The sequence below is a fragment of the Monodelphis domestica genome, chromosome 6, assembly GCF_027887165.1.
Source record: "Monodelphis domestica isolate mMonDom1 chromosome 6, mMonDom1.pri, whole genome shotgun sequence".
In the NCBI taxonomy this organism is placed as follows: Eukaryota; Metazoa; Chordata; class Mammalia; order Didelphimorphia; family Didelphidae; genus Monodelphis; species Monodelphis domestica.
The window spans coordinates 135,333,908-135,358,894 of NC_077232.1; the positions used below are offsets into that span (position 1 = coordinate 135,333,908).

Genomic DNA, 24,987 nt, shown 5'->3' on the forward strand with positions numbered 1-24,987 from the left:
AAACAAAAAGTACCAATTGGCATGAGCCTATTTATAACAGTTTGGGGGCTGTCAAAAATTTGGAAATCAAGGTGGTGTCCATCAATTGGGGAAGAGCTGAACAAGTTGTGGTATATGAGTGTGATATTGTGCTATGAGAAATGCTTGTTAAGATAGTTTCAGGAAAAAAAAACCAACAACTTAGAAAGACTTATATGAGCTGATATAAAGTGCAGTGATTTGAATTTGGAGAACATTGTATACAGTAACTTCAATATTGTGGGATGATTAACTGTGAAAGACTTAGGTACTCTGATCGAAACACTAATCCAAATCAAGTCTAAAGAACTCATAATGAAGTATACTGTCCACCTTGAGTAACAGAACAGATGAATTCTGAGTCCAAAATGAAGCATAATTTTAAATTTTCTTTATTTTATTATTTAATTTTATTTGGGTATCTTTTGTAACATAGCTAATATAGAAATAAGTTTTGGATGACTTAATATGTACAACCAATATCAAATTGTTTGCCTTCTCAAGAAGGAAGGAGGACTAAAAGGGGGGATAAAATATGGAATTAAATATAATTGCTTTTTAAAGTTGCATGATATAAAAATAGCAAAAGAAACATAATGTCCTAATAGCCGATGTAGTAGAATACTAAAATTGTTACTTTATCTTTGTGATCTAGGATTATAACTTCTCTCAAATTCAGTTTTTCCCATCTTTGTTAGAATACATGATTTCTCTGATTCTTTCCAGATATTGATGTTAGAATTCTACATATGGAACTTATTTGCAACATGGAAAACCTTCAAATGCATTATATTCTTTTATAATTCATATCTGAAATATATTAAAACAAACATAGTTTAGGAATATTTAGTATATTAACTATGTTTTAAAAATGCTACAGTCTGCCTGGACAAATTGTGATATACGATGATAATGGGGAATGATGAATACAGGGAGTTCAAAAAGAACTAGAAATACCTACATGGTCTTATGTGAAGGGAAATAAGCAGAACCAGGAGAATATTGTACACAATAACTGAAAAATTGTGGGATGAGCAAATGTAATTGACTTTGCTACTAAAACAATGCAAAGATCAGGGACAATTCTGAGGGAATTTAGAGAAAGAATGCTAACTATATCTAGAAAAAGAATTGTGGAACTAGAAATCCAGAAGGAAACATATGATATATCATTTGTTTATATGGGTATATGATTTGGGGGTTCAGTTTTGAAAGATTATTCTATTAAAAATGAATAATTTGGAAATAGGTTCTGAGTGATAATATATGTATAACACAGTGGATTTGCTTGTCAACTTTAGGAGGAGGAAAGGAAGAGGGAAGGGAGAAAACAAGAATCATGTAACCATGAAAAATTTTAATAAAAGAAAATTTTGAAAAATTATATATTCTTATTACATTAATTTATTTTGAATTAATCTGAAAGCATAAATCTTCTGAAGTTCTATTTCTAATAATTTCATCATATATATCATAATAAAACTAAATTTAAAATATTTTAATTTTAATTTTATTATCTTTGTTTTAATATTATATTGGATTCATTTGTACCTTCTTTCCTTACATGTTGCCACATTTGATACCTTGTTGTAACTTCAAAAAGATTGTCAGAAAGAATATACATTTTAAAGAGCAATGTAAAGTATTAAAATAATTTTAGAAAGTATTTTATATATTTTGTTTGATTTGATTTTAATCATTGAGTCTATGAGGATTTAATTTTTAGAAACATTTATTTAGCACTATATTTGATTCTTGCAGACTATAAGTAAACAAATATAGTGGAATCTATTTGGGAAGATAAAGTATAAATATATGAATGAATAAAATAACATACATTGAGGGTTTAATTGTTGGTAAAAATATAATTGTCACTGGATCAATATTATCTTCTATGGGATAAATTTCCCATATCTTTACTCATGAGCATAAATCACAGCATCTTATACTGGGAGTTGCAGAAGATTGCAATGAATTGATAAGAGCAGAAAAGTTGGACTAAGTTCATTATTGAATCTTTTTGTAGTAAAACAATCCAATATTACCCCTCTCTCTCACTTCATAGTACTTCTCCCTACTTCACTTCATCTTTTATTATCTCAACCTCTAGGTGGCACACAAAATAGTTATTGCTCATTAGCTTAACAAAATCTGTGCAGAAGAAATATTGAAGAAAGGAAAGGAGAGAGAAATAGAATGATTGTAGAATTTTAAAAGATTATGGAATTCCCTTGAGGTCTATGGAATTAGTCTGGTGATAGATCCTCAGAGCCATAATCAGTCCGTGGTTGCTGGGAATTTGTCTCCAGCACAAAAATTAACCTACCATATGAAGCCCCTTGAAAAATTGAATTGACATTAAATATTTTGGAGTCTTCCTTCATGTGTAGCCTTTTTCATAGGAAAATGTCTAGAATCTTCCCTGCCTTACTATTGGAGTTATCATAATACCTTCTTGACAAAATTGATGTTATTCTCTTACCTCAAAACAACCCACAGTTGACTTGATGATATATTTTCTACTTTTTATCCCTGGTATTATTTTGCACTGTTTAATACTGATTCCAAATTATTTGCTTTAAATCAGAAGTTTGTTAACTATGGTCTATTTTGCTCCACCTCCCAAGGGCAAGGTAGGCAGATTTTAGAGTGGGCCATGAACTTGATCGGGAAAATATATATTTTTTTATTTTCAATTATAACTAAAAGTTTTCTTCAATTACGTGTCAACTAAAATGATTATTCTGATTAAATCCATAGGATTCATCAGATTGCCCCACTGATCCAAATAATAATTGAAGAATCTTACTTTAAAGTCTAATTACCCATCTCAAAACCCTTTGACTCTCTCAGGATTGGGTCACACAGCTATAAATTATTCCTCAAATTCTATTCGTTGGTACTCAGATTTCTGATGAAGGTTATGATACAAAATGTGTATTTTAATAAAATGTTAATGATCAATATTTTATGCTACTTAAAAATTGGAACAATGTTCAAGATAGATACTTCTATGTTCAAACAAGTAACCATAGTGGATTATATATTGTAAAAGAGAAGGGAAGGAGGACATGGAGGAGAGAGAGCAAAAGATAGAGAGTAAACTAAATTTAGACCTAATGTATAATAATACACTATTTCCAAAATGATCAGCGAAGAAATATGAGAAGAAAAATGTTAGTTTTCTTATTGGACTATAAAATTTAATATCTCAAGTATATTTATTTGTATACTTAAATACTTTTAATATAAATTTTTATTTGTTCATTTTTCATTTGTTGATTTGATTTTTTGAAAATAGACAAAACTTTTAAACATTTTAAATCTTGCCCATTTTAAGTAAATAATATGATGTCATTTTGAAAATACTTTCACTTATTCCCCCCCTACCCTTTTAATTTTCTCATTCTGTGGAATTTATTATTTCATGTTTCCTTGGTAACTTTTCTTCCCTTCTCTTTCAACACTTTAAGTGATTCAAACTGATGGCTCACCTCTCCTGACAGTTTCCAAGAGATATCTACAATATATCAAACTAGCTAAAGAATAGGAAAAAGGGAATGCCATGTTTACCATCCCTGAGTTAGTGCACGAGATTATTCATCTTTTCCTTTAAGGGTAGAAACACATTGATAAATTATACTTTGTATTTCTTGAAATAAAAATACATTCAGTTTGTAGTCAGACCAGTTGTAGCTCAATGAATATTTTTCACTTATCACCTGTTACTTCTTGATCATTACATTTTTGCCTTAATACTGCCATAACATTTCTAGGTCATTTTTATAAATGTTGGACTTCAGTGTTTTGCTCGGATTTATAAATGACAGATTAAGAAGATAAGGCAACAATGCTATACTTCCTATGTTATTTTTCCTTCATTTTCCCCTGAAAGGATGTTGTTTGCATCTGTTCAAAGTATGAAAGAAACTTATATAACCCATCTATAAATATTCACAAGAATTTAAATTTTATATAGGATTGAAAATACTTTGCTCTTAGTAAATATTGAAGCAGAATTCCTTGAGGCCCAAAAGGAATCTCACTCTGAAATAAAGAATCAAGTGTCACTTTCCAATCCATTAAGTAAAATTTAGTTAAAGGATTTAACAAAGTTCATCATATAATTATAAAATAACGTTTCCTTTGTTTTAGTTCAGAAGTCTCAATCCAAACCCTTTTCTGTATATTAAAAATAAGTGACTAAAATGATCTGCATATTTGTATATAAAATAAATAACATAATTTGTACAATTCACTATTTAGGTTATAAACCATTGATACACATAGCCATAATCAATTGGGATGTGAGGCTTCATATGGGTTATGAAACTTTAGCAGAGGAAACTGTCCAGATTAATTCAGCTGAACACTACTTTAGGGATGATGTTTAGGCAACCCTCACCCTTGCCAACACTGTAAAGTACTGTATGTTTATTTTAGAGACTTTGCCAGTTTTCTTATATTTATGAACTATCTCTTGTACTTTACAAATCATTTGCCAGGAGTAACCCTGCCTATACATCTAAAATAAACTATATATCTATTTCATCTCTATTGATCCATAGAACCCTTCTTATTTTTTTTCTGGATACAATCCAATTTATTCGGGATGGTGTTCAATTCTATACATACTTCAGGCAAGGAATAGCCATAAGAAAAGTTTAAAATGCCATGTTACAAAACTCTAACGTTGTGATTGTACTCTTGGATAGTACCATTTAAATCTACAAAGTACAAAGGCAGAGTTTAGGTGTATAAAGCAGTTTTCTTTGTTGCCATAGTACTTCCCAACCATCATCTTCGAGACTTCCAAGCAGTTCGGGACTAAGGACTAGTCCTTTTTTTTATCTGGTGGTTTGAAGTAGGAATAGACAGGGGCTGCTGAGTACTCAGCATCAGGTTTTTCGACCATCATTTTCAGCTTGGCTTCAATTGCTTTTATCTTTGAACTGACGCTTAAGTTGGACTGACTGGGTTCAGTGTTTGATGATGGCTCAAGACTGATTGGAAGGATTTTGTCATTCTTGTTATGATCATATCTCTTGACTTGAGCATGTGCCCGCGGTACCACCAGCTTCTTAGAAAGGGCCAGCTTGCCATTAAGACACCAGATGACTTGCTCTGCTTCCTGTTTGTTTTCAAAGTTGACAAAACAATACCTCCCCTCGGGGCTGTCCTTCCAAGGCACCAGATTTGTGGAAATGAAAGTCAAATTGCTTTACTTTGCCAAATTTCTGAAGGAGTTTGAGGAAGTGGTACTCTGTCATCTTAGGGTCCAGGTTGCCAATCCATAGCCAACGTCCCTCTTGTAGGGAACCCTCTGAAAGGATAGATGCATTCTCCAGGGGAAGAGTTTTGGTTTCTGCCTCCATCAATTCCCTCTGAGCTCAGGTCTGATCCCCCTCAGCTCCTCCCGCCACTAAGGTGGCTGCAGTTCAGGACTCCACCACCTGACTCCAACTGCCAGGCCTTGGCCCTGCTGACCTCCCTTCTTCCCCTCTTTTCCATAGAACCCTTCTGAGGTTTCCCTGAATCAACACTTAAAAAATAAAACAATATTACATAACATCTATAAGTGAACCTGTGTGTCCAGTCCCCAATTAATTGGTTCCCATTTGGTGTCTAGGTTTTTGTTTCATATATGGTGAAAATTACCTGAAACAGCAAAGCTCTCTAAGTGGAAAACCAGCATTTTTTAGATGATCAAACTACAATCATGCCTGCCCCCCCTCTGTCTCTCTGTCTCTGTCTCTCTGTCTGTGTTTATCTCTCTCTCTATATATATATAGATAGATAGATAGATAGATAGATAGATATAGATAGATAGATAGATATACATATGTGTGTATACATCCACACACACATATGAATATACTATGAATAATATGTATATTAATGTCCTTAACCACAATAGATTCTTAATCAGTGCTTTGAAATTGTTAGAATCACTGAAGAATTCTTGGAAGAACAATATGATAAAAGCTCAAAAACCACATGGTTTAGGGTTAAATAAAAAGGAAGGTTCTAGCTCCAGTTCTGCCACTCACTCATTATGTGATCTAGGGTAGTTTACTTCACTTAATTGGACTCCAATCTTCTATTATGTAAAATGGAAATATTAGCCAAGAATCATCTACATGGCATACATGTCCTTTTTGCTTCAGAATTCCTTCCAGCTCTCACCTTCTGTGATCTTCAGGACAATCAAAAAGAGCTCATTTCAGATGACCAGCTTTGTTTGGGTGCAATCTCTCCTAAAGCACAATACTAATCCATTTAGAGATATCTTTTCAGCAACTATTCCTTTACCAGTGACATGCCAGTCACTGTTTGAGGCAGTGAAGAGGATTCAATAAGAATAAAGCATGAAAGGCTTGCCATGAATGGTCCCTAAAGAAGTTTCAGGGTGTCATTCAGGGAGCACATGATTCAGAGGAACTTGGGTTCATTTTCATAATATAGTATTATTTATGTCCCAGTCAGGAACAGATATAATAGTAATCTCCATTTATGCAAATCTTCAGGGCTTCAGTTTTCTCTTCTTAAAAATGAGTTGTATTCTATGATCATTGAACTCCCTTCCAACTCTAAATTCTATGAATTATTATCATTCCTAGCCCTAGCATTCAGTGACTATTATTTGATTCTTGTCCTCACTGTGTTTCCTTCTAGTAGGAAAGATAAAACATGTGCACAATTAGGATAACACAACATAGAATTTGAAGCTTCAGTGAGAGGTAGTAGGTATTGTTTCAGTTCAGAAAGGGAATGAGGTAAAGTTTCAGTATTACATGACCTTTGAGTTCAGTCAAATTCTCTGAAAAAACTCACAGGAGAGAAAAAATATAAAACTCTTACTTTGATTCCCAGTAGCCCTAGTTTTAAAATATGTCTTTCACTGAGCTCTGCAGGCCAGCTCATTTGGGCTTTATTGGATCAGTTAAAGTTACTCCCAAAGAGTACCTTAGGTGCTAGGCAAATCAAGATTAGTACATTTTAAATTAGCAATCCTGCAGTGAGTGATAGAAAAGGAATGCTTGATTTATATATAGATATAGATATAATATCTCCCCCTGATTTTCTACAATTTAATCATAACTTTAAATTTAATAGGGGTTTCAAAATCCATTTAAGAAAAATTATTTGCCATTAAAAAATCTATTGGGGGGAAATTAGATCAGAGGCTGAGCCCAGAGGATGTATTAACACTTGCTACAGCTTACAAAAAAAGGAACCATTACCGTTTATGGCACTGCTTAAAAAGAAAATGTTACAGCATTTTTTAAAACATGGATTTTGAACTCTGAATAATCATATTCAATACATTGAAATGTTGTGATGGAAAGATCATTGAACTTTGTGTCTTTGATTGGAATAGTACCTATTGACCTGCATAATACAAGGAAAAGCCATTAAACTTCTCTGACTCTCAGTTTTGTTAACTTCAAAATGGACATCATAAAATATTTCATCAAGCTGTGAGGATAGTATAGAGCAAATCTGAAAATGATTTAAATGAATGAGTTATTATTACCCCCATACAGTTCATAACTCTAGAAAAAAGTTATTATTGAATATTATGTCTCTTAACTGCCTATTCACAAAGGGAAAAATTCCTCTTGCTTCCCATTCTCTCTAGATGATTCTTCTACCTTCACACCTAATTAAATTTGCCTCTTTTGTTGTTCATAGCACCTTCTTTCCACTTTGTAACTATCACAAGGTGAGGCTCCAATTTTTAAATGAGCTAGTACCTGTCTTAATTTTTTTACCTCCTCATTACACAATCTAGTGGAATTGGGGTAATAAATTATAATTTGATGATATGCTTTATGATGCCAAATAAGCTGTTTACAATGTTTAAACATATAGTTAATTATTACAAGATAGTGATTAGTTTTGATAAAGAATTCTGTGAAGTAGACCATTATTTGAATTTACACAACATTATTTTCATGGCTAGAACCAATTACCATATTTATGTAATTGTAACTTTTAATAGTGAAAATTTAAATACTTGTGACCACTTCACAGAATTCTGTTATCGACACTAACGGGGATCAAATTCTATGAGGTGTTCAGTATAAATGACACAAAACAATTAGCACAACATTTTTAAAAACAAAATTCTCTAATTCCTTTAAATTCAGCTGGGGCAGTATAGGTACAGTATCCATTGTCAGTCAATGGTATTTTTAAAAAGAAATTAAAAAGCATAGAACGTCATGTTTCAAAGTTGGCAGAAGTAGAGGCGATAGACAACAATGATATAAAAGAACATCTTATTCTCCTTGGCTTTGTTTCTGTGCTTGATAGCACTCCTCTATTCTTATGGTACAATTGGATGAGAAAAATGATTAGCAACTGAGACAATAAAAATATTTAATTTTGGAATCATTTCCCATTTGGTTATGTTTTCCCCAGTTTCCCTAAAATCCTAATCATTTATTGTGAATACATGAGAATGTTTTAGAAGGTTCATTTCAGTACCATTTAATATGTACCAAAAAACTCAGCAAATTTTTATTTTGGGTTGATGAGTAAAATGTAGAAATACAGACATTAGATAGTTAACATATGAAATACTAAAATAGTGATTGAGATTACTCATTCACAATACACACACACAGATACACATATACACATACCTCCATACATGCATGGTTAAACTAATTAATTATTTTGTGGAGGATGTGGTTCTTCTAATGTAATTTATATAATGATAAGCAACTAATCCACGTGAAATTTAGTTTAGTATGCTACCTAACTCAATCTGATTTCCTCTTATATAGCTCTTCTTTGCACAGTCCATTCACACCTTTCAATCTCATTTGATTCTTGTTCATGCCCTACCAAAAATACTTGATTTAGGTTTCTACTCAATGTACAGCTAGAGGGCATCTTTTTGTTCAAAGATGCCAACTAAAATTCACAACTACCTTTTTTCCTTCACTCACAACATAACTAGCACCTTTACTTTTTCTTATCAGAATAGTCATTATTTTTTATGCTTCTTCATCAATTATAATACATGAGTAAACCAGATCAAATTGTTTATCATCTCCAGAAAGGTGGAGCAAAAGAAGTGAGGAAGAAAATTTGGATTGTATAACTTCAGAAAACATGTGGAAAATTGTTATTAAATATAATTGGTAAAACAAAATATCTTTAAAATATGCTTCTTCATCCTTTCAAATCATTAGAAGGATTACACTGTGGCTTACTTAACCCCACAAAATGTCCTGTTTTCCTTTGAGTCACCTGAAATTTTGATTGTCCTGAGTGTAATGTTCCATGGTGCTCCATAATTCACAGTTATATAATTTGAGAAGGAAAATATTGATATTTTTCAATAGCCTTGTTCCCATGCAAGTGTAACACAAATGTGATTTACTTTTTATCACTTTTTACTACATAGACCCCAGTCCTCCACCATATAGCTTTTGGGTTTTTAGAATTTAAATGTTTCCCTTGGTATCTAACTCTAAATTAATTATCTTAATAGTATTTTATTATAAATTAGAAAGAAAGTCAATTCAAATTTTATTATGTACATATCACTATGCTAAACATTGGGAATATTTTAAAGTGGGAATCTTCTTTACTTCCAGAACTCACATTCTTATGAATGGTCAAATATATTGAGGAGATTTTTGCTGAGATAAAAGGAAAGGATTGAGATATTTTAGTGTAAAATGGCAATGCACATGGCAATGCATTTTCTTAAATATTATTTCTACTAAGAAAATATCATTTAATGTATGAAAATCATTTAGTATTAAAATTATATGTATTTATAGATTTGTTTTTATATTACCTAATCATTAGTGGCAGTAATTCAGAGGTTCATGTTACTGATGGCAAGGAATGTGAACCCCTTTCCAAAGGGATTGTTTCTCTCAATTAGGACTGCAATTGCCAAGATAGAAATAGTGATGGTGGTATTATAGTTGCTTTCTTGGGTTCATTGGCCTGACTTGTTATGAATAAATTCTAAAGGGAGATAGTTATAAAGATGTTTTCTATGTTGATATGTGGGCGTGGTGACAGTATGTGTTTGTGTGTGAATAAATAGATAATATGCATGTGTAAAAATGCACATAAATATATGTATATACATCTGTATTACATACAGAGCATATGAAAATGTTTTTTGAGAAATTTGCTACAAAATTTTCTGTGAACATTTTCTTTTCTTTAAAACAAAACAAAACAAACAAACAAACAAAAAACACTTACATTCCTATCAAAGAGTGGTAAGGGCTAGGCATGGTGACAGAGCTAGGAATTGTTTGAGGTCATATTTGAACCCTATGCCTCCCATCTCCAAGCCTGATTATTTATTCACTGAGCCACCCAGCTACTCCCCATATTCTTTTGTAATTTTAGTTCCACTGACTTATTCTTGACAAACTATTCAAATTTTATATAACCAAATTTGGATATATTATTTCCTAATATCCCTTCTATTCTAGTTTGGCTAATAACTTTTGCCTTATTGCATGAACTTTTGGTCAGTCTACTGATTGCCTAGAACACTCTGTGACTCTGTCCATGTCAAACTACTTGTTTCATTATAAAATCTAATCCATGGGCTTTCTCCATCATGTCTCATCACATCCTCTCATTTCCAAATGATTGTTACTCTGAGTTACCAAGATGGATCCTCATAAAGAAGCAGTCATTTCTTTTCAGTTTTCTGATTGTGATTTTAGTCCATTTTTCTCCTCTTTCCAATACACCAGAAACTGACCAGTTTAAAAAATCAGTTGCATGCAATGATCAAGGACAATGCTGAGGGACTTATAATAAAGAATGGTATCCACATCCAGAAAGAGAATTGTGGGAGTAGAAACACAGAAGAAAAACATATGACAGATCACGTTGTTCAATGGGGATATGATTGGGGATCTGGACTTTAAATGATAACTCTATTGCAAATATGAATAACAAAGAAATAGGTTTTGAACAATGATACATGTAAAACCCAGTGGAATTGCTTGTCAACTCTGGGAGTGGGGAGAAATGAGGGGAGAGAAAGAATGAATCATGTAAGCATGGGGAAATATTCTAAATTAATTAACCAATTAAATATAAAAAATTTAAAAAATTGATTGCACAGTATACAATAGTACACTGGGAAGCAAGGTGAATGCAAAAGAGATAATATGGCTTTGAGGAGCTAATTAATTTTATAGATGGCAGGATATGCATTTAAAGTTAGCAGAATTTTAGAAGATTACTTCCTAAAGCAATCTTATATTTTCTCACAAATTGATGAAATATATTTATCCAAAGGAGAAAGTGTTACAATAAAGCAGTATCAGAATAGGAAGTCATGCTGAGCATCAAAGAAATAATTTCACTTGGTCAAAATTATATAATTCTTTATAAAATAGGTGGTTTCCATTGACTGAGAACTGTGTTTTCTCTATGGGCTATAATATAAATTCTGTCTTCAGCTACTACTTATAAATAACAACACTCCCCCCCCAAATTTCTGTTAGCATTATTTCAGTATCCTGATATGTGAAGAGCCAATTGTTATTTTCATCAGCAAAAAGTATAGGTCTGTGAAATTCTCCACTTTGCTCCTTAAATAATATATTTTAATTTAATATGTTATTTATATGAGATAAAATGATTTGTTTGTACCTACAGTTTTACTTCTGTTACTACAAAAAAAAAAAGAATGAACTGTTATTAGTGACCAAGAGACCTCCTTGAATTTCAATAGGTTTATACTATCTTTGTTTTCTATGCTCTTCACAGGAATAAAGTGATTAAATATGGATTGTAGTCACCAATGACCCTGTCCAAAGGAAAGATTTTTCCAAGAGTACCCTAATAAATTTCTTGGAGATGCATGCATATGATTGTTTTCTTAATCAATATTGATGACTGCTAAATGACCCACCCATATTTTCATCAATATCCATGTTAGCATCAAGTATCACCACTTATCCAGAATTTGTATTTTTTTCTGTATCTAATATGCAATATCTCTAGGTAAAGATAGCAGCTATGCTTTCATTAAACTGGCATGAGAATCATAAAATTCTTTACATCTGTCTAGTATTTTTGTCCATTTGCAATTTTGTGTGACCTGCTATATCCACATTCCATTAATCATTGATGATGTCAAAATAAGAGTAGAACAGGTTTTATATATAATGAATATCCCTTAAAGATGGGTGTCTTAAGAAGTTTGAAGAGCAGTAGCATAGGTCATTTATCATATCTGACCTAGAAAATTTCCCTCTAAGACTTGGGCAAGGATACAGAGCTTCTGTGTTGGGTGCTTTCTTTATCAGTTCTCAAATTCTTTAAAACCAAAGACCTTAGGTTGCTCCAGTTTCCTTCAAACAATTAATCTCTGAAATTAATTCAAAGAACATAGGATTAAGCAAAATCCTTCAAGAATCTGATTTTTCTTTGTTTTAAAAAAGGCCTTTATGCTTCATGATGTAGTAAAAAGATCAACTAGACAAGAAGTCAGTAACCCATTATCTAATCTTAGTTCTGTAACTAGATATATGGAATTGAACAAAACATTTGAATTGTTGGGGCCTAATGACTGAATGAGATCTTTTTTCCATATATTTTAGATGTTTACATTTTGGGGGCATGTTTAGGGATTAATGAATATTCCCATATTACTGGTCTCTGGAGCAGCTAAGGAGGAATAGTATGAGCAAAATTAAAGTTGGAGTAAGAATAATGAAAAGGAAGATTGTAATAATTATTGTGGTGTGCAAGTTAAGAAGATAACCCCATCATTGAAAAATTAAAAAATATTTTCATAGAATACTATTTATATTGTTTATTGAAATATTTAAAAAAATAAATTTACATAGAATTGTGATTTTAAGATTAATCTGCCAGTAATATGTAAACTGAATTTGTGAGCAATGACATTTGAAGTGGCAACACTATAAAAAGAGTGAAGGTAACAGGTAGTACAAATTGAATAAAAGATTTGGCTACTGATTGCTATGGAGCATCACAGTTAAGTGGACCAAAATTTGGTGTGTTTTAAACTTGGGTGAATAAATGGCAGCTCTATTAGTAGAATTCATGAAATTAGTAGATTCATGAAAAGTACTTTGAGAAGGTCAATTTCACATATATTGATTTTGATACACCAGAGAGATATCTAAGCTCTCTTGCATAGTAAGTAATTCATAAGGGAACTCAAGACAGAACCCAGAGGAAGGGTTCTGCAATAAAATAAATATAAATTAAAATTAAATTTAAAAGGGTTCTATATAGAGGTATATGTTATAAGAGCCATAACTTTTCTGAGAGACTGTAAATTAAGAATAGGAAAAAAATGAGTAAAATCCTAAACAAATAACTGCATTTATAGGATAAAAGCAAGGAGACAAGACAGTGTGAAACGGAAAAATAGAGATATATTGGAAAAATTTGGGACAGTTAGGGGTATACTGGCAAAAGCACCAGGCTTGAAGTCAGGAAGACCTGATTTCAAACACATTCTCAGATCCTTGCTAGCTGTACAACAGAGTACATCACTTAACCATGTTGGCCTCCATTTGCTCATCTTAAAATTGGCTAGGCAAGAAAGTGGAAAACCACTCCAATATCTTTGCAAAGAAGGCTCAAAATAGAGTTATGAAGCACTGGATCTGACTAAGACAACTAAACAACAAGAACGAGAACTAGAATCCTATTATGATAGTGCTACTGAAGTTGAGGAAAACTTTAAATTATTGAACTTTTCTAACATTGCATTTGAATCTATAATGAAATGATAGTAGTTTAAAGAATTATTTTGTATTCGCAAGTTTTTATTTCCTGACACATTTTTGTTAGAGGTTTTTTTTTAATATTGAACAATTGAACAATAAGAAATAATTTGAGACCACAGCAAGAACTTTAACATCTTAACATTGTTTTACATAATTTTTGTCTGCACAATTGTCATGGAAATGAAATAAAATAAAACACTATGACTTCAATAAGAATATGATATTTTAAAGAAGTCACTTTTTTTTCTTTTAATATGACACTTTATCCAGATTAATGGTGAGTATAAATCAAGTTTGACAAAAGGAATCTGCCAGAAGTTCCAAACTTTTCAAGTAAAAAGTATAAAAAGCTAAAAATTCATTTCCATATCAAAATATGAAAATGTACTGATGAATCTAGTTATTTGATACTATGAAGTCAATTTTTTTAACCAGGCAGGAGTGATACCCAGGTTAACTATATTTCATGAGTCTTGGTTTCTGTATGAAAGCATTATGTTTAGGAGTTATATAAGATGGCTACAATATGTCTGAATCAAGGTAGAAATGAGTCAAGTTGGAACATGCGCACCATGTATTATTACCAGTTATTTAGAATGCAGTGAATCATTTATTTATGAAGTAGAAAAGAAATATTAACCACAGACTTCGAAAGCATTGCTATCAAGTGGATTCCTCCTCCCCCATTACAATCTTTCTTCCAGCTTATGTTGTATAATACCTCAGTTGTAAAGAATTGTAAAGAGCATCAAAGGCTCAGATACTCTCTTCCAAAACTTGCCTGAAAAAGAATCCCTTCAAATTACATATTCAGCAAGTAGTCATCTAGGCTTTCTTGACTTCATCTTTTGATGAATTCCTCCTAAGGCAGCATTACATTTAAGTTTGACTTGAGTTGTTAGAGTCCTTTTTTCCCTTCATGAAACCCAGTCTATATTTTGCTCTTTGCATCTCAACATATTTCTCACAGTTTTGTTTCCTGACTCTTTCTATTTCCATTTAACAAGTCTTTAAAATCTTGAAAACAGTTATCTTCTAGGGACTCCTTTTTCCTGAGCCCAGTCATCTCTTCCATCTAAATATCTTCATTCATTTCCTTCAATCAAGCCTTTTTTTTTTTGCATTCAAGGCATTTCATCACAGGGGCTACTATCCTAATATGTACTCTTTATTCCCCCTTAAAAATTGGTACCAAATTTGCCCTTCTTACATGCTTTACTCACTTTTTGAATTCTTAACAATTAATCCTTCACAAATAATTACTAATGACTTAATCATCATATTTGCCAGTTGTTTCTATACCTTATGTAGCCCTGGTAATTTAGATTCAACAAACACAGATAAGTGCTCTCCTACCATCTTACTTATCTTGGTTGCCATTACCAATTTTGTCTACATATTCCCATCCAAAAAATCCTACTGGTCTCTGGAGGGCAGAACCAAGATGGCTGTGTAGTAGTAGGAGCCTTCTGAATCTCCTTCCAATTGATCATTACAGAGCATCTCAGAAGGACAGAAATCAAAACTGGACAAGGAAAGGGCCTTTCCCACTGGACAGAAAATTAAAGATAGGCAGTGAATGGATATTCTCACCTATGAGGTGGTGAACCTGCACTAATTAAAGCAAAAAATGATCATCCCTTCCCCACATACATACCTTCCTCTACAGAGTTAGAGCAGAGGGTCAAGGCAATCTCTAAATTATTGGGAGATGATTGAAAGCACCAGAGAATTACCCCCTAATGGCACTTAAAACATCTTTGCAGTGAGACTTTAGGATAAAGAGCATGGAGCTTGGGCAAAAACAGGAGTGGTCACAGTGTAGGCAGCAGGGTCTGGAAAGATAGCCTCAAGGTGAAAAACTTTGAAGTGGAAACTACACAAAGAACATTACAGATCTACTTGCCCTCACTCGGGCTTCTGACATGGAATGGAAGATACTTCCAAGGCAAAGCCCTGTGAGATAGAAGCTAAAAATGAAATGACCAAACAACATGCAGGAACCTCAATAAACTAGTGGCAAAAGGAATAAGCAACAGTATAAAATCCTCTTGTTCCTGGATAATTTCTATGGAGAAAAACAGCAAAATATAGAAGCAATAGCAGAGAGTGAAAAACAAGCAAAACTTTTTAATCCAAGCCTCATTCCCTTGCCAAAAAAAAAAAAAGAAATTGGTCATAATCTCTAAAGGACATTAAAAAAGGAGTTCAAGAACTAAGTAAGAAAGAAGAAAAATGGGAAAAAGAAATAAAAAGAAAACAAAAAGAAAATAACAGTTTAAAAGACAAAATTACCCATATGGAAAAAGAAGCACAGAAATTAAATGAAGTAATAGCAAATTGGATACCAGAATTGACATACTGGGAAGTCAAGAAACAAAGTATAGACCAAGACAAAAAGGAAATCAAAATATGATAGCTGAAAATTAGTCTTTGAAGACTAGAATTGGACAAGTAGAAGTTAACGATATCATAAGACAAAAAGAATTAATAAAGCAAAGTTAAAAGAATGAAAAAATAGAAGAAAACATGAAATATCTCATTGAAAAAAACAATGGGCATGGAAAACACATCCAGAATATAAAATTTGAGAATTATTGGTCTACCTGAAAATCTGGAACAACAAAAGAAAAGCTTTATCATCATATTATAAGAAATTATGCAAGAAAACTGCCATGATATTCTGAACAAGAGGTCAAAATAGACATTGAAAGAATTCACAGATTATGCACTACATCAAATCCCCAAAAGACAACCCCCAGGAACATTATATCCAAATTCAAGAGCTTCCAGGTCAGGGACAAAATACTGCAAGCAGGCAGAAAGGGACAATTCAGATATCAAGGAGCCCAAGTCAGTATTACACAGGACTTGGCAGCTTCCATACTAAAGGACCACAAGACTTGGAATATGATATTCAGGAAGGTGAAACAATTGGGTCTACAATCAAGAATTGCCTACCCATCAAAACTGACTATATACTTTCAAGGGGCAATATGGGCATTTAATATAATAGAAGATTTTCAAGAATTCCTAAAGAAAGACCATATCTAAACAGAAAATTTGATGTCCAAATACAAAACTCAACGAAATCATAAAAAGGTAAAGAAGAGGAAAAAAATTTAAGGGCTTCAATAAGGTCAAACTGACTATATTCCTATATGGGAAATGAAAACTGCAACTCTTAAAATTATTTTCATTATCATAGTAGATAGAAGAAATACTCATAGGTAGAGTTTGTGATATTAAACTGTTTAATATGTAAAAAATGGCAAGGGACAAAAAAGGATATCACTAAGAGAAACTAGAAGGAAGAAGTAAAATAAGATTTATTTATTGGGCATCAATTGAGAAAAAGAAGATAGAAGTCACGAACATTATATATGGCAAAACCAAATTTAAAATAGATCTGATTAAAAGAGATAAGGAAGGTAATTACATCCTGATAAAAGGCAATATAGAAAATTAAGAAATATCAGTACTCAACATGTATGCATCAAATGGTATATAGCATCCAGATTTTTAAAGAACAAACTTTTGGAACTTAAGGAGGAAATAGATAGTAAAATGATATTAGTTTGAGACATGAACCTTTCTCTATCAAATCTAGATAAATCAAACCAAAAATGAAATGAGAAAGAACTAAGAGATGTGAATGAAATCTTTAAAAAAAATTAGAGTTAATAGATATATGGAGAAAAGTAAATAGGAATAAAAGAAATATATCTTCTTTTCAGCAGCACATGGTATATTCATAAAGACTGATCATAAAAATTAATTACAAATTAAATAATCTTATTCTCCCAAACTGGTGGGTTAAAGAACAAATCACAGAAACCAATACTTATTTCATTAAAGAGAATGACAATGAGGAAATGACATATCAAAATTTTTGAAATAAAGTAAAACCAGTACTGAAGGGAAAATTTATATCCCCGAGTACCCATTTTAACAAAAAAGAGAAAGAAGAGATTAACGAACTGGGCATGCAACAAAAAATCCTTGTGCTATCAGAGAAAACAGAACAACTGAAGACATGAACAGTTCTGCCTTTTCCTGTCTCTTGATAGGAGAATGAGGTCTGACCCTTTCTATATTATCTTCCTCTATCCCCAATATGATTTAACAATTTGACAGAATACAAAAAGAAATTTCATAAAAGGAAATTATAATAGCATAAAACCAAAAGGGACCTAACCCATCACTACTTTTTCTCTTATTGATTTATTAAAAATAATTTACTCACTTTTTTCTTTGCTTTCTCATTCTCTCAACATGATTTCCCTAAGTTATATATATATATATATTTGTATATATATATATCTTATTCATAAAGAGTGAGTAGAAATTATTTCCATTTCATGGTTTCTAGACAATCAAAACTCTACCACAAGTCTTCATTGGAAGAATATTGCACAAGGGAAGAAAAGAAATAGGGAGCTCTGGAGGTCAATGCCTAAAGGTAATGAAAAAAAAAAACAGTTGAAAGCTTCAGTTCCAAGTTTTTCTTATTCAATATAAATTTTAAATAATACACTCTTAGACTGGCACTGGCTCTATATAATGCAATATTTCTCTTCTTTCCACACAAGCAAGATTGATATAAGTTCCAGATAAGCCCAAAGGAATGAGCTAACCTTACCAGAAGTGGCAACTGATTTCTAATTAGTCTCAGATAAGAAAAAAAAATACTCTTGAATTCCATATTTCCTTTATTTTATTCCCTTTCTGAAGATTATTTCTTTCCCACATTCAATCCTTTAATCTTACAGAAGACATATAGAAAAATCACAGAAACATAGACCATCAGACATGGGAGGGACCTTAGTGATAATCTCATCCTGATTCTTCATTTCCTACCTGAGAAATCAGAATTTTGGATGAGATAATGATAAATATTTTTAGGCTTTAATTTCTTTCATGCTGGAATCATCTTTCTAGACCACATAGTCTTACTAGTTCTGTCTTGCATACCATTGAACATATGGTAAGAAAAAATTCTGGCCATCCAGAAAACTCTAAAAGCATAGTTAAGTTGTCCCAGAGAGTTTCATTAACAGAACTTCTCTTATTCATTTATACAGCCTCTATCCAAATCTGAAACTTCAATGGAAAGCCTTAAAATCTTCTTTGAAGGGCAGTAGCTAATTCAGTATGACTTCTGGGGAAGAAATCTAAGGAAATGATAAGAAAACTGCCAGCCCCAAAATATCCATTTCAAAATCCAACATGTATTTATTTATGTGGTGGATTCATGATTTCATTTCAATGGGTACTCCTTCTACTGAAGTGCATTATAGACCATTTACATTTTTTCATGCTGTACTATTGTCTGTTTTGTCAACAGTCCTGTTCAGTGGAAATATCAAATATATTGAAAGCCTTACTCTGATTCTCCTACTATCTTGTAATTACCATCCAAGGTAAGTTCTGGATATGCCTCTGTTATATCAACCTTGTTATATAATCAACTCTCCTTTCTTATGAGATGGATTATTGAAGATGTTTTGCACCACATATCATATATAAGCAGTCTCTCACAATATATAATATACTTTGTATTCCACAAACAGTGCAAATTATTTTTTAATTCTTATCATTTGATTTCATAGCATTCCTTTTCCTTTAGACATGTAACATCATTTGGGTTCTCATAATGACAAATAGAATGGGGTCATAAAAGACACTAAACTATATTCCAAATAGAATCTAGACACAATTTCCCTCAGTTCTAGGTATAGCTCATTGACCATGACTAATGACTGATGGAGATATAAATATTTATTGATTAATTGAGTACTGAACTGAAATGCATATTATAATCTAAACAATAGCAATTTGCTGAATTTAGTTTTCCTAGTAGCTAGTCTTAAAGCTATAAGCATATCCAAATGTCCATGATTTTCATATACTTAATTTCACTGCCTATAATTTATATTTAGCACCTAATGCTATTATCCGACCACAGGCAGTAATTAATAAATGTTTTTGAATGAGGGAATAAATGCTGATTGTCCAGATCAATTTTCAAGTAGGTTTAGCCTCCTTTGAGACATTTTATATGCCTACAGACCTATCTCTATTCTTACTGATTTGCTACACTCTACATCATTCAAATATTAACCAATAACCAATTCAATATTAGAAAGTAAACAATATGAGAGGTGTGGCCACATTTTGGTAAATATGTAAAGTACTTAATTAGTTTTGAATTTATTTAATATTAAATGTAAGTTTCATTTAACTTGAACACAAGAAGAGGGAAGTGGTATGATAACTGTCTCCATGTATTTGAAAAAAATGCACTTGGAATATGGTATTGCTAGGCCCCAGAGCAAAGATTTAGAAGAAATGGAAGAGAATTTAAAATGCTTATTAAATTGAATGGAATCCATCCTACTTCGAGATTCAGAAATTCTTCAGAATATAATGTTTCTTTTCTTGAATTGGCAGGGTTCAGCTTTCCAGGGGATTATAAAACAAAGCTATTTTCCTAGAACCTGCATTGTAAATTTTACCACAATGTTGGATAGAAAAAATCCATTTGCTTATAAAAGTAATGACTTTTTTTTTGCAGTCACTTATGATGTTGATGCCTTGTTCAGAAATTTTAAGGGTTAAGTCTTTAAATAATTATTTTACCTTTAAAAGCAGTCTGGATAGAGGACCAAAAGGGGCCATTAGGTAAAATTGTGAGGACATGAAATTTGAAAAACTGATGTAATTCATAAAAACTCTGATTTACTTTCTATTTTTTCTCTTTATAGATTATATTCACTCAGATCTAGACTCTTCTGCTCCTTAAAAAATGAACATTTGGTGCCTTATACCTAAGCCTTCAGTTGGTGACTGAGATAGTAGTAGTAGCAAAAATAGAAAGTGTCACTAAAATGGTTGTGACTGTCCCTCCAGGCTTGTCAGAGTGGACTTAATTCATCTTTGGCACAGGTCAGGAAAATTTTAGCCATGTATGGTGATTGCTGATTGGGAGAAAGAGTCATAGAAAATAGAAGCAGTAAAGTGTTTCCTTTATCCACAATAATTCAGTCTCCATGTCACATGCTATTGCTACAGATCTTGAAGGCATGATACCATAGTGCTGCTGTGACCAGCTCACTATTGGTAGTATTTGGAATACTAGAGATGTAATCAAAGTGGAAACAATGTGGGTATTAGAGCATTGTACCCAGTCTATGTTTCTTTCTTATTTTGCAATTAAAGTTCTGTTTGGATTATGACTTAGATATTTTGACATCACACTTTAGATAATGACTCCATTATTAGGTAAATATACACCAGAAACAGCAAATATGCAGGTTTACTGACTTGTATTCAATAATTACATACTCATAATTTTCAACTCCAGTCTATAATGAGTTATTTGGATAGAAAACTTTTCATTTTTACAAGTATAATGACAAACATTTTAGAAATGTTACTTGATATGCCCATTGTTTTCCATTCTACTAAAACATATTTATTTAATCGGATTAATCCACGTTTAAATGTTTCATAATGTTATTTATTTTCACTCATGTTTTAACCATTTGTTAGCCATTTTCTTTCTTGTGATTGTGAAGTTCTTTAATATCTATGTAAAAGAGTCTCTTGCTATCTTTCCTAGCATCATGATCAGTATTACATTGTTTTGCTTCAATGATTACCCTCTTACATGCCCTAGATAACTAATTAGATCTCTCCTCCCATTTTCCCCTCTACCTGACCTGAACACCAGCCAGGCGATTCTACTTTCTTTTAATTAAGACTTCTTATTTCCTGTTCTCCAATTTTTAATCTTGCTTGAAAACCTGGCTGGCATTTTAGTCAACTTTTTTATTGCTGAGAAATTGAAGCTTTGCTTTATATGTTCATCATAACCAATCTGAATTTATGTCATTTGCCTTCATCCTCACCACACAGAATGACTGGCATATTTAATCCTATTGAAGAGGCTGAAAAATATATTTTCCTAAAATCATATAATTAAGCATTTTCTTCCCACTCTGACTTGACCATGTGAATACCAAATAAACATCTTTAAATTCTGAAATCTTCTCAAAAGAATTGCAGTAAGAGCATATGGGAAAGCCTCTCATCTCATTTCAAAAACTCCCATGACAATTGTCTTCCTACTCTAAGATAGCCATCCAATTTCAGTCTGAAGTTCTTTTCTGTCTTGGAAAGCTTTTAACACATACTTTTCTACAAACACCTGACCCTTTTATGTCCCTAATAGAAATTGAATGCCTCCCCAATCCCTACTAAAATGCATTAGGTTTCACTACAAAAGATAAACTAACTAATGGGTTTTAGAATGCTATTAGGATATATATATATATATATGTATAATTTTTACCTTTTCTTCTACCTTCCCTTTCACCCTGTAACCTAGCAATGCTCTCAGAAGAAATGCGATTAAAGTATTCATTCCTCAATATTTATGTAATATTGATGAAGTCATTCTGACTGTGTGACACATCTCCCATTTTTTTTTACTTCCATTTGGGAATAGAATTATTTCCTTTGATTTTTTTTTAATGAATAGGGTACAAAAGAAGAAAATGTAGCATTTTCCTGTATTCATTATTGACATCAAAGCAATAAGACTCCTTTGTAGTATAGGGAGAAAAGCATATTTGGTTCATCCTCTAAATAAAAGTTTAAAACACAATAAATACCATGTAGCATTCATATACATACGTTTTTAATTAATTTACACTTTAAAAAACAAAATAATGATCCAATGACTAAAATCAATGTGCTGGTATTATAAATAGCTCATTGGGAGATAGTGATCTCCTGTGTTTCCTATCTGTTTAATGTTTGTTTGAGGTGATTTTTGAATGTATACTCTTTGCTCCCCATTGCCACTTATCAGTTTTCCATTTACCTCCATTATAAATCTCTTCTTTGAAGTTCACTAAATCAATATCATGCATCTAATCAAACTTCTGATAGATGTTGCCTACTGACCTCCAAGACACTCCCCTTCTTTCTTTAATAAATTTACTGCCTGACTCAGAATCACATATCTTGTCCAACTTCTACATATATATGTGTGTATATATATATATATATATATATATATATATATATATATATATAGGTAATTCACAGAACCCAATTTTCTCATTTCCTGTGACCCAGTAATCCACCCTTTGACATTCACACTCATCTAATCAACAGAGGAAGGAATATGATGTAGAGCAGTGAAGAGAATATTAGTTCTGAAGTGAGTAGTTCTCACTTCTGCATAATAGCATGATTCCCCAACAATCCAGAATCATTATACTCCTGCTATATTACTAACGTTTCCTATTCCCAGAAAGCATTGGATAGCTTTATAGTCTTAGCACCTATTGTAGCCAGGCCATCTGGAACTGGGGCAAGAATCAAAGAAGTAACTGTCAGGGAGAAGTTTGGTCAGGAGTACCAAAACAACTCTACAATTTATGTCCTTGATAATCCTATGAATTTTACTTGATGAACTTAAATAATGAGAAGCACTCTGAAGACTTCACCTAAATCATGAAAGGGCATCATGATTTAAAAAATCAATTTAGAAAGTCTCCTAGGTTGGGAAGAGAAACAGACTGGTGGGATAGGATTGCATGGATTAAGAAATAAGTAGAGTTTAATTCTTTCCCTTAAGATCAGGGTATTGTAGCAAAGTATCATCAAATAAAAAAACAGGAGATGGAATGGACCTTAGATAATAATCTAGTCTCACACCCTCATTTTAAAGATGAGAATGGAAAGGTCCACAGATGCTAAGTGAGTAGCATGCATAGGAAGTAGCATACATAGGCAGTAAATTGGAGAGCCAGGATTTGAACACATTCTCTTTACTTCCAAATATAGAGCTATCTGCATCACCCTTGTTGGAGCATCAAATCTAGAACTCTTGTGTCAGAGAGCAAGAAAGAGAGAGAAAGGCACAAAGCAATAGTATGAGCCAAGATATGAATGACCAATAATTACAAAAAGAAATAAGAGCAAAATTAGGGGGAAATAAAAATGATTTGATGCTATAAAAATAATTACCATAAACTACTCATGTGTGATGTCTATGACTTATACTACATTGAGTTAACTTGTGTAAGTTTATTTTATTTAATTAGCAAATGCTTTACTTGTACAAGATAATTATACAGTAAAACAATGAGAATACTTTCATGAACCACCCATGAGGAGTTTCATCATTTGTAGGCTACACTCATGCTTAGGCAGTAGCAACATTTTGTGGCATAAATAGTAAAAATGAATATGCAGAATGGTCATCTTTTCATAGGTTTTACTATATATAAAAACTAATAAAAGCATATAAAATCAGGCAAGTACTGATTTGCTTCTTTCTCTTAGAGAAGACAAGATTATCCCCATTAAATTTTGCCCATTTCTTCCACATGCTAATATGATAAAAGCAAATCATATAAAATTGTATAACAGTGTATTTATGATCCTGCTAATAGTTGCCATGCAAATTTAAAAAAATAGGAAAATATAAAGTTGCATACTGATGAAGAGACTTGCAGAAGCATGTTTATCATTTGCTATCCTTGTCAATCCATTTATAATGGATTTCATGGTTAACAAAATATTGTTTTTTTATGGATTTAGAGAAAACAAGAACAACTAGAACTATGATTGGCTAAATGAGAAAAGGAGAAACATCACATGAAATTTCATGCTATGTTAGTGCTATCCTTACTTGCAGGTAAATGTAGTGTTTAGGAGATATTGTCAAAGCTAATCCTAAATTTTTACTGTGATTACACAAAAAAACATGAATCAACTGGCACGTTGGACACAAAATTTATGGAAAATACAATTTAATTCTCCTAGAATTACTCTATTTGTGGCCAGTTACCCTGAAAGAGGTCCAAAAAATGAATCCTTCTCTTTCAGTTGGTTAAAATATGGAATACAATCACATTACACTCAAATGTAATGTAAAATCCCTCAACTGAATGGTGTGGTATTAGCTAAAAAGATCAAGATGAAGATGAAAAGGGGAAAATTGATCAGTGTGCTTAATTTAAGCTAATCTGAACTTACTGGTCTTGGTAGATAAGAGACTCAAGGCAAACCAAACTATCATTGGAGAAGGTCAATAAAAAAGTCTATTTGAACACTAAAAGCCTATCAACAATTTCCTGACTTGGCAATTGCAAAAAAGCTTTAGGTTACTAAG

At 32.2% G+C, this 24,987-nt stretch overlaps 1 protein-coding gene and 1 pseudogene across 1 annotated transcript in view; both read right to left on the bottom strand.

The window, feature by feature from the left end:
* GABRA2 (gamma-aminobutyric acid type A receptor subunit alpha2) overlaps nucleotides 1-24,987 on the bottom strand; it is a 127,314-nt gene that overhangs the window by 93,439 nt on the left and 8,888 nt on the right. The gene's annotated exons all lie outside the window — the stretch shown is intronic.
* Nucleotides 4,605-5,497, bottom strand: LOC100014734 (probable RNA-binding protein 18; annotated as a pseudogene).